We start from the raw sequence: 13,510 nt of genomic DNA, 5'->3' as shown, positions 1-13,510 counted from the left end.
GAGACTCTAGGCACAAACAATGCCAAATGAATGAATATAAATGGAGGTATTTAATGCTTCTGAGAATTAGGTTTAAATGTATCTCAATCTGGGGACTTGAAAACAGGGGACATATTTTCAAATGATAGCCTCAATACCTCTGTTCCTCCATCTGTAAGACAGGAGCAATTATCTTCTTCGGAAAGGTGTTGTGAATCTTAATTTGTTAGTTGTTGTGCAAAATGATTTTAGATTCCCAAATGAAACATATGAAAGCCAAAGCTGTAAAAACCATTTTCAACCACTTGTCTTTATTTAGCTGTGAAAGTCCTTTTGTCATTTTTCCATACACATTTCCTACAGTGCCCCTTCTGAGAAGGTCTGTTCATCCAATTAATGTCAGCAGCATGAAAAACTGCATCTAGCCTGCCCCCAGTACTCGATGTCTAGATTTCAGAGTGGTGGCAGGCATGAAAATATACATAAGCAAAGCACAAATGTGCCAGGAAATAAACCCCATCATTTCTGAATACACAGCTCACCTAGGACCAGCATTATTGGTGACTCCAGAAACATACCCTGCCTTGCTACCATGGGCCCAAGTTACTGCTGGTGTATAAAGGGAATTACTTCAGTTGAGAGCTTGGCTCTGGGGCTTGGTGTGACTGCAACTGTGAACTCCCCTGCCCAGTCCACAGGGAGGTCTGCAGGTGCAAGAATTGCAAGGGCAGCCTAAGCCCTAAACCAGGTTCAATCCTTCTCCAAGCACTTGATCACCATCTGGAGAAGAAGGTTATGGCTTATGTTGGCCATGTTCTGCCATCAGATGGGCACATGTAGTTCTGGGGGGAGCTGGAAGGCCGGATTTGTAAGTTTGTAATAATTATGCTGTAAACCCACACCGATATTCACCAATGTGAAGGCAGGACAGACATGGAGCAGAAATATCCTTGCGTGGATAAGAGGTCCAAATGAGAGGAAACAGAGCAGGGCCTGAGCCTTTAACAACTGCGGAGAAGGAAGAACTGTTTGAATGGGAAATGATAAGATAATGGAAATGCTCTGGCTCAGAGATGTAACGTAATTTGAATTGGATAACTGCTCTGATTTTCAAGGCATTAGTAATTAATGACTAGCATTTGGAGAATGTCAGGCGGATAATACAGCAGTTAGAGGAGCTTTCAATTTCTTCATCTTTTAAGAACTTGTTCCACCCCCATCTCTTTAAACAGTATAAATCAGCATCGAGGGAATGCAAAGATGTTTTACATGTGGTCTGCAACAGAGGTGCCCACTAGTAGATGAGAAGTCTATAAACTGTGCAGGAACTTCAGAGTCCATTAACAGGGACTGACAGCAAAGCAAGCCCTGGAGATTCACCTGTATATCTTACATCTGTATGGAAAAGCTCTTCAGACAGAGATCAGTACCTCACTCTGCACAGCCCGCAAAGCAGGGTAGCTGGAGGCTGTGCAAATGTCTCCTGCCCTGCCTCCATAACCTCTTCAGAGAGAAAAAAACAGAAGACAACAAAGACTTTTAACTCCAAACCCCACCCTTGATATTTCTTGAATGATGTATTCTTGTGATCCAGTCACTTAGTCTTAACTCTTTACTATATGGATGATAGTTACAGAGCTTGTGAGCTGTTTCTCAACTGAAATGTTTACCGCTTTAGATACTGCTTGTTGATGCACTCTTCATTGATGATAACAACTCAACAGCTTGCCAATTAAAAAGTAGTTAAAATAATTTCAGCAATCAACCTTTTAATCTAGAGTCCTTTTCTCTTCTCCCTTCTCCCAGTTCCTGTGGTTATATAATAAAATAGGTCATTATTTTCCTAAATTCTCCCTTCTGCTCTTTTCCAAAGGTAAGGGGGGGGGGAAAGAGAGGATAATGAGCTGTATCACTAAAGAGTTTATGTACAAAATCCTGTCAAAACTACAGTGCAATTAACAGCGTAAGGTAAAAGTCAGACATGTATCTTTAATCTTCGTCTGTTACAGTAAATATTGATGCTTACTGCAAAGAATGCAGTTTTACAGATCCAGAGTATGAACTTTGGTTTAAAATGTTCTAGTGAAACTGCCACTCTAAAAAAATACAACCAAGATAAAATTTCCCTTTCCTAAATTTCAGCCCCTCCAAAACCTTAATTTAAAAAACATGGAATTCTGTAGGCAGGGATACCTTCTGTCAAACAGTGCCAATTAAAACTCTGGAGCTGTAAATAACAAATTTGAATCAGACTGGCACCTGGACTGAAGCCTAGTGAAGGTGAGCAGGCATCAAATGTGCTTGGAGGGCTGGGGAAGATGCAGGAGGCCAGAAATTTCATACCCTCTAAGGGTTTTGCTACCTGGATTTCTGAATAAACTTGGGCCAATGGGAATCTGAGGCTTAGAGAGAAAATAACATTGATGCTTCCTTGACCTGTTTGATAAAGATCATGCTGTGCTGATCAAAGATGCCCAACTGGTATCTCTGGGACTGTTCCCTTTTACTTACTGGCAGGCTGGAGGACAGCACAACATTTCTCACCTTGTTTGCCGAAATATCTCCAGGGGCTTACCTGAGAGAAGACTAAGGAATGAGGAAGTTCAAATAACAAGGAGGTTAGCATGGTGAGCATGATTAGCTGCTGTAACAGCCTTCCAGTAATTGTTAATTTGCACCATTTAAAGCCTTTAAGAAAAAGGCAAATTTATAATTAGAGTATAATGACTAGTATAGTATTATAATAGTAGTAAACTAGGCTAGCACTAGTAATCAATGCTATATTGATAAGGCACTTTTATTATGGACTAAGTATTTACAAGCAAAACTGCATTTTTACCTGGACAGCTTATTCTGCCCCCACTGAGACCAGCTGCTCCTACGAGACAGTTTGTCTGTATGACTGTGCTGACACTAGAGACTTGAGCTGAGCGCAGCTGTGGGTACATCAGGGAGCACCCTCTCCATCAGCTGGGAAGGCAACACTGGCTGCACGTGTGCCCTGCGGTGACCACAGGCTCAGGGTAAGGGGTAGCCCCCAGCCCTGCCGGGGCAGCAGCAAGGGAGCTAACGAACCCTATCATTAGCAGGAGCTCTCAGCTTGGGCTCAGTAACTACATCTACTTGCAAGAAAATGTACCTGTCAGCTTCTCCCGCCACGACTGCGGTGCTACCTGCCAAGGTGCCCTCCCAGCCACAAACCCCTTTTTCTCTGGATTGCCAAGGCAGTGACCCTCAGACCCATTTTTAACCCCTCTCTGAAGAATCCATCTGCCCAGACCACCTTGTGGGTTGCAGTGTGGCCGTAAGCCCCCATTACCTGGCCGCAGCATTGCCCTGCTCAGACCCCTCGTGCCTCGTCACTGTCTGTCCCTGCAGTGGTGCCAGACCTTTATGCTTGCTAGGTCTGCTAGCAAGTGCTGGTCTCTGCAGAGCAGCAAACTGCAATTTCCTCCCCATTTTGTGTCCACCACAGCACTGCTTCCTGAGATCCCATCATCTAAAAGTGGGGAAGAAATTTGGCTTGCCGAATCGTCAACTGCTGGTAACATGAAAACAGAGAGAAACCAGCCCAATGTGCAGAGCTCAGGTGGAATTTGCAGGAAGGTTATCAGATGGAGAATTTGATCCAGAAAACACTTGGCAGACTGACTGCAAAGGAGCAACCTGTGAGTGAAGCTGAATTAGCACAGACTGCAAAAAAGCCACCCCGAGACCTGCAGGTGGATTAATTCCTAGAACCACCACCATTGCTTCCTGAGAAACTCTGCTCATTAATGACTCTTTAAAAGATATTTTTAAAATATGCACCACCTCCCACAGGGTATGTATGTGCCTAATCCAATCTGAGACTGGAAAATCACATTACAAATAGGCAGCACATCTGTAATGTTGGCTTGACAAGTTGAGATTTGATGAGGGACTGTGCTTCCCCATTTTAGGTGTGTGCTGCAACAGGTAGTTGGAAAAAAAGATTTTATGCAAATCAGGTACATTAAGAATGAGTTCTGTAATAGTCTTTAGGCAAATTAAGTGCTCACTCTTGAAAGCCTGATTATATATTTTATCTTCCAACCAGTAAGAGCTGCTTTTTTTAACACTGTTTTCATCAATACCTTGCTTGGCCTTTTCTCCTCCCTTAACAGTGTTTTAAAGGGAATGTTAAAGCTTTTCAAAAGGTGCTAAATTGACAGCTTTGTGTATTCGTATCTTCTGTCCGTAGCAGAAACATGGCAGTGCTATCTTCCCAAGTCACCCAGTCCTGATCTGCAGAGACTGTCCACAACTCCCTTTACGACAAGGAGTTCAGTCTAAAAAAGCATCTGGTTTCTCAGATGCCCAGTCGGTATGCAGAAGTTCTGCAGGGATGGTGAAACCGATTGGGGATCACGTAAATTGTGATTATAATTCACTTCAACCAACAGAAGACTGTGACTTGTTACTCAATTTGATCAGACTAAAAACTACAGGGTATAGGACATTTCAGTTCAATGGAAATACCATGGACCTCTACTGAGAGGGCTTCAGTGTGACATTCAGCCCATGCTCTTAGAAGTCAGCGAAAGCCCAGTGACAAGAAAGGAGGCCTTGCAGCTTTGATGTCACCAACATTTTAACCGATGGACTGGGAGCCTCCTGGAAGTGCTGGTGCTCCCTGGAACACGGAGGCTGCAGATGGGTCTTCACCCACAGAACTTATGCAGCCTGGGACCTGGAGGGCTGCGTCCACCACCCGAAGCTGTGTCTGTATTGAAGCCTCTGCCTTGGCAGGGGCAGCTGCTCCAACATCTGCTGGGGAAACTGCCACCGTGCCTGAGACTTACACTGGCATGAATTTGATGGAAGCCCCCTTCTTTGTACCCTGCTGCGTGAGCTGCTATGCAAGCTGCTGCGTCTGCCGGCTGCCTCTGCTTTCTGTCTTTCTAAATTCCTCTCTAAAATCTAGTTTCCATCAGTAGGATGTTACCCTTCACTTTTTTTCCTGAGCTCACAACCACATTACGTATTGCTAAACAGCTGCTGCATGTCAGAATGAGTGAAGCAATCCATCTGCATCTCCTTCTTACCTCTCAGGGGTTTGTGCAGCACCTTGAGATTACAGGTTTTACAGAAACGTCCAGCAAAATGACCTATGACCATTCCTCTTAATTTGAAATCACTACCAGTGTATTCACCTTAGAAACCAATACTAATAGGCCTAAAAATCCCTACAATTGTAGTCAGCACCATTTGTAGAATAATAGCAGTAATAAAGCTGCATTTTCTGCAGGCTCCTAGCAGAGTAACGTGGAGAAACAGATCAGAAACTAGTAAAACAAGGGGCACGATTATGATTTACTCGTTGAGAAACTTCTGAGAAAGGAACAGCTGGCAAGAGAGTATTTATGTGTCATCTGAAGGATGATACCTTCCACCAAGGCAGTCTAATCCATAAAGAGAGCAGCAGGATAGCAGAGCTGGATACATAATAAATTGGAATCCTTGAGTGAGTCTGAGCCCTTCTGAGACTGAAAGCGCTGGCAGCATTTTTCCTCTTACAAATGAGAAATTATGACTATTAACTGAGACACGCTGATGCACAGGATGCACTCCAAGGCAGCCACAGACGGCTCGTTAATTGTTATTGTAGGTTGGAGGGAGGAAGAAGTATTGTATGATCTAAATAAAGACCAATACCCTATAACGCCACAAAACACACAAGAGCCAGAGATAACCATTTTCAATCAATATAAGAGTGTAGAGTTCTTTGAAAAGAAAATTAACGCTTCCTCTTTAACGTTACCCCGTCTTTTCCTCTTTTCTGTAGACAAATACAGTGGACATGGCATATCTGACTTCACAGGAATTGTATCATTTTCTCCACACATACCTAATGTTGACAGGTTCGTTCTAGTCATTTCTGACACATGCAGTACATACTATATATTGAAATAGCAGTGTCAATCTGATCTCACCCCTATGACTGTACTAGTGTCAGGGAGGTTATATATAGGTGTTTATCTATAGAATTTCCACAGTGCCAATCACTGAAGCACTTCAACACCTCAAAAGCGTTACTAAACATACCCTCACAGCAGCCCTGATCTGTAGGGGCAGGATATCCTATCCCCATTTTGCAGGAGGGTAAGATGGAGATGGCATGCCTCACTCAAGGTTACACAGGGTAGCTATGGAGGAACGGAGAACCACATCGTATTCCTCAGTTCCATTCCTGGGTGGAATGAAGATGAGCAGGCACGTATAGAGAAGTGACAAAAATTTGGTATGAAAGCCAATCTACTCATTCAAGTTCATAGCTCTGAGACATCTTGGCCCTTTCAGCATCTCTCAGTTGTTACCTTGATTGACCCTCTGTCCTGGTTCCCCTCTGCTTTTGCAGGCTTCTTCAATTGCCTCCCTCTGATCTGTCTGTCTCTCCCATCTCAGCTCCTGCTGCTTCAAGCTGCTTCCTTGCAGTTCCCATCCTGCCAGCCCAAGGGACCCCTCTGTCCCCTCCTGGCCCTGATTCAGCAGCTCCCAGGGCAACACATCCTCGCTTCTGTTTTGGCCTCTTTCAGTCACCACAGGTCTTCCCTTCACGTCCATCAGTATGCTTGTCAGGCACAGGTAATGCTTTAACTTGACACATCAAAATCTTGGTCACTTGGACTTGAAACAAGATGGTGGCAGGGACGGGACGGGATGGGACAGGACACGGCACATCTGGTATAGCAAAATTGTGCAAAACCAGTGCCACGTTGCCAAATGGAACAGCATTGCTTCATGTTTAATTTTCTTTAACTTTGTATAATTCAATATAACTACTTTTAATGCATTTCATGTATCCAGATATCATTAAACACATGCAAAGTGCAATGTCACATAAGTTACCTCTCTCCTTTTGCTGGAATCCCTTAGCTAGGCTTCCTGTTCCTTCCGTGCCGTGCCCAAACTCCCCGGTCAGCTCCCGACAGTGTGCACTGCACTACCATTAGGAGACTTTTAAAATACAAGAGAATCAACAAAGCCCAGGTTCTGTGCACTCAGCCACAGCTGAGCAAAGCCTGCGAACCCCAATTTACTTTCAACCTCAAGTCCTTATTTTTGCCACAAAATCCTTAGAAAAAACATGCCACTAACAATGTGGAACATACACACACATACATCCTGATCAAGGATCATTCACTAATCACAATGTTATGCAAAGTAATTTTTCTACATATTTTGTTCAGCTTATTTGCCTCTTACCAGTTAAACCACTTCTCCTAGAATTTCTTAAACTATTATTTGCAAAAAGGTTTATCTAGGCAAAGAAATATATTCTTGTCTCTTACAATTATCCTTAAAATCAATGTTTAAACACACACACACTTACATGTATCACTAGATTTAATTTGCATGAATGAATGTTGACTGTTTATGCAGGTCATACTGAAAAAGTGCTAGTAAAGTCATTGAGCATCATTTATTCCTAGCACAAAAATCACTAAAGAAAGCTTGCAGATGTATTTTAGCAATGGTTTAAAACAACTGTACTTATATGGAAAACAGCATTCCTCTCCTTGAAAAGCCAACTCCTTCCATATCATGAATCTAATTGCACAGGCCTCAAAAGGAGAAAATAATTTGTATCGATATGTTTTCTCTTTAAATGACTTGAAAAGTTTATCTGTACATAAAATGTGCCATGTTAAATTCTATTATCTGGCAATCCCCCAGGACTAGCACTAAGGCTTTCACTGAAGGGTATTTTTGGCTTCATGATAGCCAAAGTATCCTCTTTCTAACCTGAAGACATTGGACTCTGAATCTGTCACTGCTCCAGGACTGAATATTGCTTGTCCTGGGCTTTAGGCCAGTGTAATTTGGGGGAAGAAATTCCACATTTGGGAAAACCAAGAAACCATTATTTGGCAGTTTCTTTTTCAAATGGTGGCTCTTTGATGCTATTCGGAAATTTAAAAACTTGGAAGGGATTACCGAGGAGGTGGATTTATTGGGTGTTGTGCAGGTGAGGTAGCCAAAGGTCAAACTTTGGTCTATCACATGGCGACTGCAACTATCTGCAACTTGGTTCAAACAATCTATCTCACAAGACATTGTCATTATCTTTATTTAATTATTTCTTTATATTATACATGCAAACTCCTTTAATAAATAACTCTAGAGGACGTAATCTCCTAAGCCTTTTTGTAGTCGTGTTACAGAAAGCAGTAGCAGACTAACGTGAGCGTGGTCTCATTACTGCACCAAGCGATCTGTCTGTAACCAGTTTTGCATGACGTGCATTGCCCTATGTCTTCTAAATAGCGTGTACTCCACTGCGAGGCAGAGGTGCATGAGGGAAGAGCTTCTCAAGCAACAGTGTATGTGCCCCTGGCCAAAGCACTGCACTACCATCAGCTCCGCATTTCTCCACCCTGTGCAACGGTGCAGGGCTAAGCTGTGCGGTGGCAGCTGGACGCTGGCAGCTGCTGCCGAGTGACCTGATGACCGGTGATAAGCCGTGGCCGGGCACCAAAGCGGCTCTCAGCTCTGCACGCGGCTTTGCTGACAGCACCTGCTGCAGGAAAAAAATGCTGCTGGTCTTGCACTCTGTGCTCAGGATGCAGAAGCCAGGCCAAGGCAGGGTCTAGAGGTACCACAAGATTAGTAAGACCAGGAGCGATGTGCTTTCAGTGGGTAAGGCACTAGCATGTGCTGGGGTGCAGGGAAGAGAGGGTATGTGGTGGGGGCATAGGGAAGGCAGGAGGCATGGGCTGGTGTCCTGCATTTGTTGAGGGGTAGATAAGGCAGCAGGTATGGTTGGAAAACTTGTTGAGGGGGAAAATGAGTTCGTGCAGGAAGGCAGGGGAAGAACGATGGAGGTGCAGCCCTGCTTGTGTGTCTCCTAGAGCTGCTTCTCCTCTGCAAAGAAGGCACGTAAGCAAACAAGCCTGGGGAACACCCTGAACTAAGAAGGTCTTCTGTCATGAAAACACACTGACATTCCCTACTTGTTTTACCCACTATATGACATACTTTATTTAGGGGAATAATTCCACTTCAAATGCAATTAGTTCTAAATGCTATTGTTCATGTTAAAACAATTGTTATTTTGATTGATAGTAAAAATCTACACACCATAGTAAAGGCAGCAATGTCGGACACAAAGACATTACAAAATCTATAACCTGACCCTTTAAAACCTGACTTGAGCCATCAGATTTGACTTATAAGACCAGTTACAGAAGTGCTTCATGCAAAAAGCATTAGGTTAATGCTGGATCAGGCAAAGTTGCCAAACACGCCCTGGCATAATTAATCAAGAATATTTCAAAAACAGATCACCTCCAAGAGGTTATTGATTTCCTGTCACGACACGTTTTCCTCATGAGGTGCTACAATGCTATGTATCTGAGATGTGCTGGCGTGTATTTTTCAGTGACTAAGCCTTGATCTATCTTCCTGGATCCCTGCCACTGGTGCATTGACATCTGCAACTACTCATGTTTGACAGTCTCATGCATGAGCTATGTGGCTTCCAACTTGGATGGGATTAGTGTAGGACTTTCTGAATACTTCAAATGTAATTGAAAGCAGATAAATACAAGGGTCTCAAGAGGGTGGCATACTTTTTACAAATGGAATCACATTAAATCACGCGTATACAGGCTTAGACTGAGAAAGATCTCAGTGTTAACCAGTATAGTATGCAAGAAAGTGTTTGCCCTTGTTCTTAAATATGTATGAATCCTGATAACGTCACATCTTTCTAAAATCCAAATATGCTGCATGGCTAAAGTGTGGTTTAGACAAGCACGAAAAGGTACACGTTTGGGGAGAAGGGTGGGGGAAGAGGAATGTATTCGGAGACTGGCAGGTGTTTTGCCTTTCATCCATGCTTGAACTAAGGCATTCATGTCTTCTGTGAACCCTCCTTGCCAAGTGATGAGAGCTGAAGATAAACTATACACCATGTAACTCAAGATTATACTGTTAGAGTGTCAAATGTCAGCAAATAAGAAATGTTTTCTTTTAGAGCAAAATTCAACCACGTTCCTTACTTAGAACACTTTTCTATTTACCTGTTTTTCTTGGTAAATGTGGACATTGATATCGTAATCTGTAAATGTATTTCTGTACATATTTACTGAATACTGTAAAATAGAGGATGTAAATAAAACTGACGTTAACACTGCTGTACAGGGTTTATTTTTCACATTTCCTTACTCTTTTAGACTTTGAACTCTGCAAACATAAGTAATCTTACTTTAACGCAAATAATGCAGAGCTCGATAAATCTTTTAATGGGAAATGGCCTGCTATTTCCTGCTGTCAAACACCTGTTTGAGGATTGCAGTGATGGGCAATATATGAGCATCACAAGAGGACAGTGGTACTGAACATATGTGATATCAAAGGGCTCCAAGATGATCAGGTTGCAGTGGAGCTGTGATACCCATAGTATTAAAGCTGGATTGTCTTGCAGAGTCTGGCCTGATTTTTTCTGTCCCCCTTAACCTTGATATGCCTGTCTCTGCTCCCCTCACTAACAGTTCTCTCCCCAGCCAGGCTGATCTCACTGAGCTTCCAGTGACCTGCATGGCTTTTCTATTTCAGATGTGAAAAAGAAAGAAGAGCTGGAGATGAGATGTGATTCTTCTTACCACATGGTAGCATTTTTCCTAGCAAGGAGGGGAGCAGAACTGTCGCATGTGTAAGGTCAGTGGTTCCTGGGAGAGCAGTAAGTGAGCGGGAGGGTTGCAATGGGATGAGTGGTCTCATGTCTCATACTCTGGAGAACCCTGGAGGAAGGAGGGCTTCTTAGGCTGCCTGGTGTTGCAACTACTGTCATGGAACAAAGTCCTCAAGGACTTCTGCTCCAGCTTCCCAGCAACAGAAATCAGCTGAGGTCCGAAGTAGTTAATGTGACGTACCCCTTGGTCTCCTTCCCAGGACCCTGCTAAACGTGGTCTGAGAAGTTCATCAGTTTGGCGATGCTTGTAATATCATAATGCATTTTTCTGGTACTAGAAAATTTATCTGTATTCCCCTATTGCCACAGGGATTCAAGACAGAACTTCCTTTGCAGCACCTGTTCGTAAAGCTGTACAATCAGTCATCTGTAAAGTCTTGTGATGCACCCTTCAGCTGGTCTGATTTCTTCTGTGCTGGGGGATGGATGCCAGTACTGGGACTGAGGTCACCCACACATGCAAGTGGTTCATGACACTTTTTCTTTAAACATAAGAAACATCTTTTTTTAACTGTGAGGGTGATCAAACACTGGAAGTTGCCAAGAGAGGTTGTGGAGTCTCCATCCTTGGCAATATTCAAAACCTGACTGGACACTGCCCTAGGCCACTGGCTCAAGCTGACCTTGACTGAGCAGGGAGGTTGCACAAGACGATCTCCATGGGTGCCTTCCCGCTTCAGTGACTCTGTGATTCTATGACCCTGTGTACCTAATTGCCTGGCTGTTACGGTCACTGGCCTTTATATCCAGTCTTGTCAGTCCTCAGTACCTCTTCTTCCATCTCCCCTCCCTGGCCAAGGCTGGGTCTGTGAAAAGTTGCTGCATTTTGTACATGGTCTTTGATACCATCCCCTTGGTTCTCTGGGGTGAGAGCAGAAAAGGAGAGCTGAACCACCCCGACCTGCAGCATTTCCATCCTGTGCACTTCAAAAGTCTCTCTTGTTCAGACTCGCAGAGTATTTTCTAAATAGCCCTGTAACTGTCATCGTTTTGTAGCTGAGGAACAGAGAGACGACAGGAAGGCCCCAGTTCTGTATGTGTTTTCCTCATTGTTAATGATCCCATTGTGTGTGAAGGCGTGTTTGAGGTGGAAGATTATGGAAATGTCTTCCAGGTGGGAACAGACAGGGCCAGTCACTAGACACCTTTCATAATGTTAGCTGTAACATTGCTCTGTTGCAACTAAAATACTCAGAGTGACTACAAGTGCAAGAATTGAGGAGTAAACCCTTAGAAACAAGGAAGATCACTACAAATGTGTCGTTGAAGAGGGATAACAGTGATTCCGAGCTGCCTGAGACTATCTGATTGACAGAGGCCTTGCATTGGAGAATGGCATCTGTTGGGAAGGGGAAAATGCACATTTAATTAAGAGCACTCCAACTCCACAGCAGTGATATTTTCCCCTGGGAGGGGGTAATAAGGATAACCTCATTGCTAAGGGAAAGACCAGAGAACCGCCTAAAGCACACCCGGCTGGAGTGCAGGTATGGGAGCCAGCACGGCGGGCTAGGTGGGCACAGGAACCTGGGCGAGAGAAGGAGACCTCTTGAAAACAGCAGGTCAGCTGAGAAAGGCCGGTTAGGGCCTCTGTCTCCAGAACCAGAGCTGCAGCCACCTCAGCTGCGCTGGCTGAAAGACAGACTTGCTCAGATTTGGGTCTGCGCCAAGGCAGGACAACAAGGTACGAGGAGCCCATGCTGGGGATAGCAAGGACGGCGGCTACTCTCCCAGGCCTGAGAAGGAGGACTGAGTTAAGAGCATTGCAAAGGCATGCCAGAAGGAGAAGAGACTTATTAAATACTGTTGGTTTATTCATCATGGGCTTCCTCATGGTATTTTTTTTTCCCCACCAAAAAGGTTGTCTTTGCTTTAAGCCCTTGGAGCCACCGCTAGCAAGCAGTTAAGCACTGCTGCTTAGGGGCATCCATGTCTGTAATTCACTGCTGCAAGTGTCTAGGCGGGGTCTTGTGCCAGTGTTATTTTCAGCAAGAATACCTAAGTGATCGAACCTGGCCCATTTGACTGGCAGCAGTGCTGGGTAGAGAGGGTACATAATGTGCACCCGCACCAGACTGCGCCCTCGGCCCTCTTGTTTCTCCTCTGCTGCTGCTGCTGTAGCGCATTCTTAGTGGGTTACCAAACTTTGTATTGGCACTTCTGCAGAAGGTACCTGGCAGTAGACTGGTATTAGTATTTTAATTACTTGACCTATTGGCCTACCTTGTTTAGGAGTCTTCTTTAGCCCTACAACCAACTTCTTAATGCTCTCCGCTATGGAACAAAATTAAAACATAACGAAATGCTTGCTGCACTGATGAAATGTCTAAGAGCAGTGGAACTACTATAAAAAGACTTGAAACTATATTATGGTCCTTAGACACATCCTAAACTTTAAACAGATTATCTCTAGTACATTTTCTCATCTCAGGAATATCAGTTACCATTTTGCCATTTTGCTGCAAAAAAAGAAGAGCAAAACAAAACCAAACCCCAGACTTCTTAGCAAACTAGGACGAAAAGTACATTAAGAGACCCTAGATAACTCACAGTCACTATGGGATCAGCAGGGATTACCACAGTGTAATTCCTTGTTATGGTGGTATATCATTAGTCTTATTAATAATTAAAATAACTTCTGACTGTCAGTACGCTTTATAAAAACTCCAATTAACCCTTATAACATTTCTGTGAGACGGGGGAAAAAAAATAAAAGCACTTTATCAGTGAAGAAATGCACACAAAGAAAGAAAAAGCATCTTGTCTAAAGCAAGGCACAGGCAATCAGTGATGGATTCTGTACGGGAATGCGGA

At 43.7% G+C, this 13,510-nt stretch overlaps 1 protein-coding gene across 1 annotated transcript in view; it reads right to left on the bottom strand.

Annotated features, from left to right (window-relative positions):
- The window catches only part of AIG1 (androgen induced 1), a 126,172-nt gene that overhangs the window by 14,239 nt on the left and 98,423 nt on the right, over positions 1-13,510 (bottom strand). The gene's annotated exons all lie outside the window — the stretch shown is intronic.

This window comes from Ciconia boyciana, chromosome 3, assembly GCF_034638445.1.
Source record: "Ciconia boyciana chromosome 3, ASM3463844v1, whole genome shotgun sequence".
Classification (NCBI taxonomy): domain Eukaryota; kingdom Metazoa; phylum Chordata; class Aves; order Ciconiiformes; family Ciconiidae; genus Ciconia; species Ciconia boyciana.
Note: the sequence above shows the minus strand (reverse complement) of the source record. Positions and strands in the feature narration are given on the sequence as shown.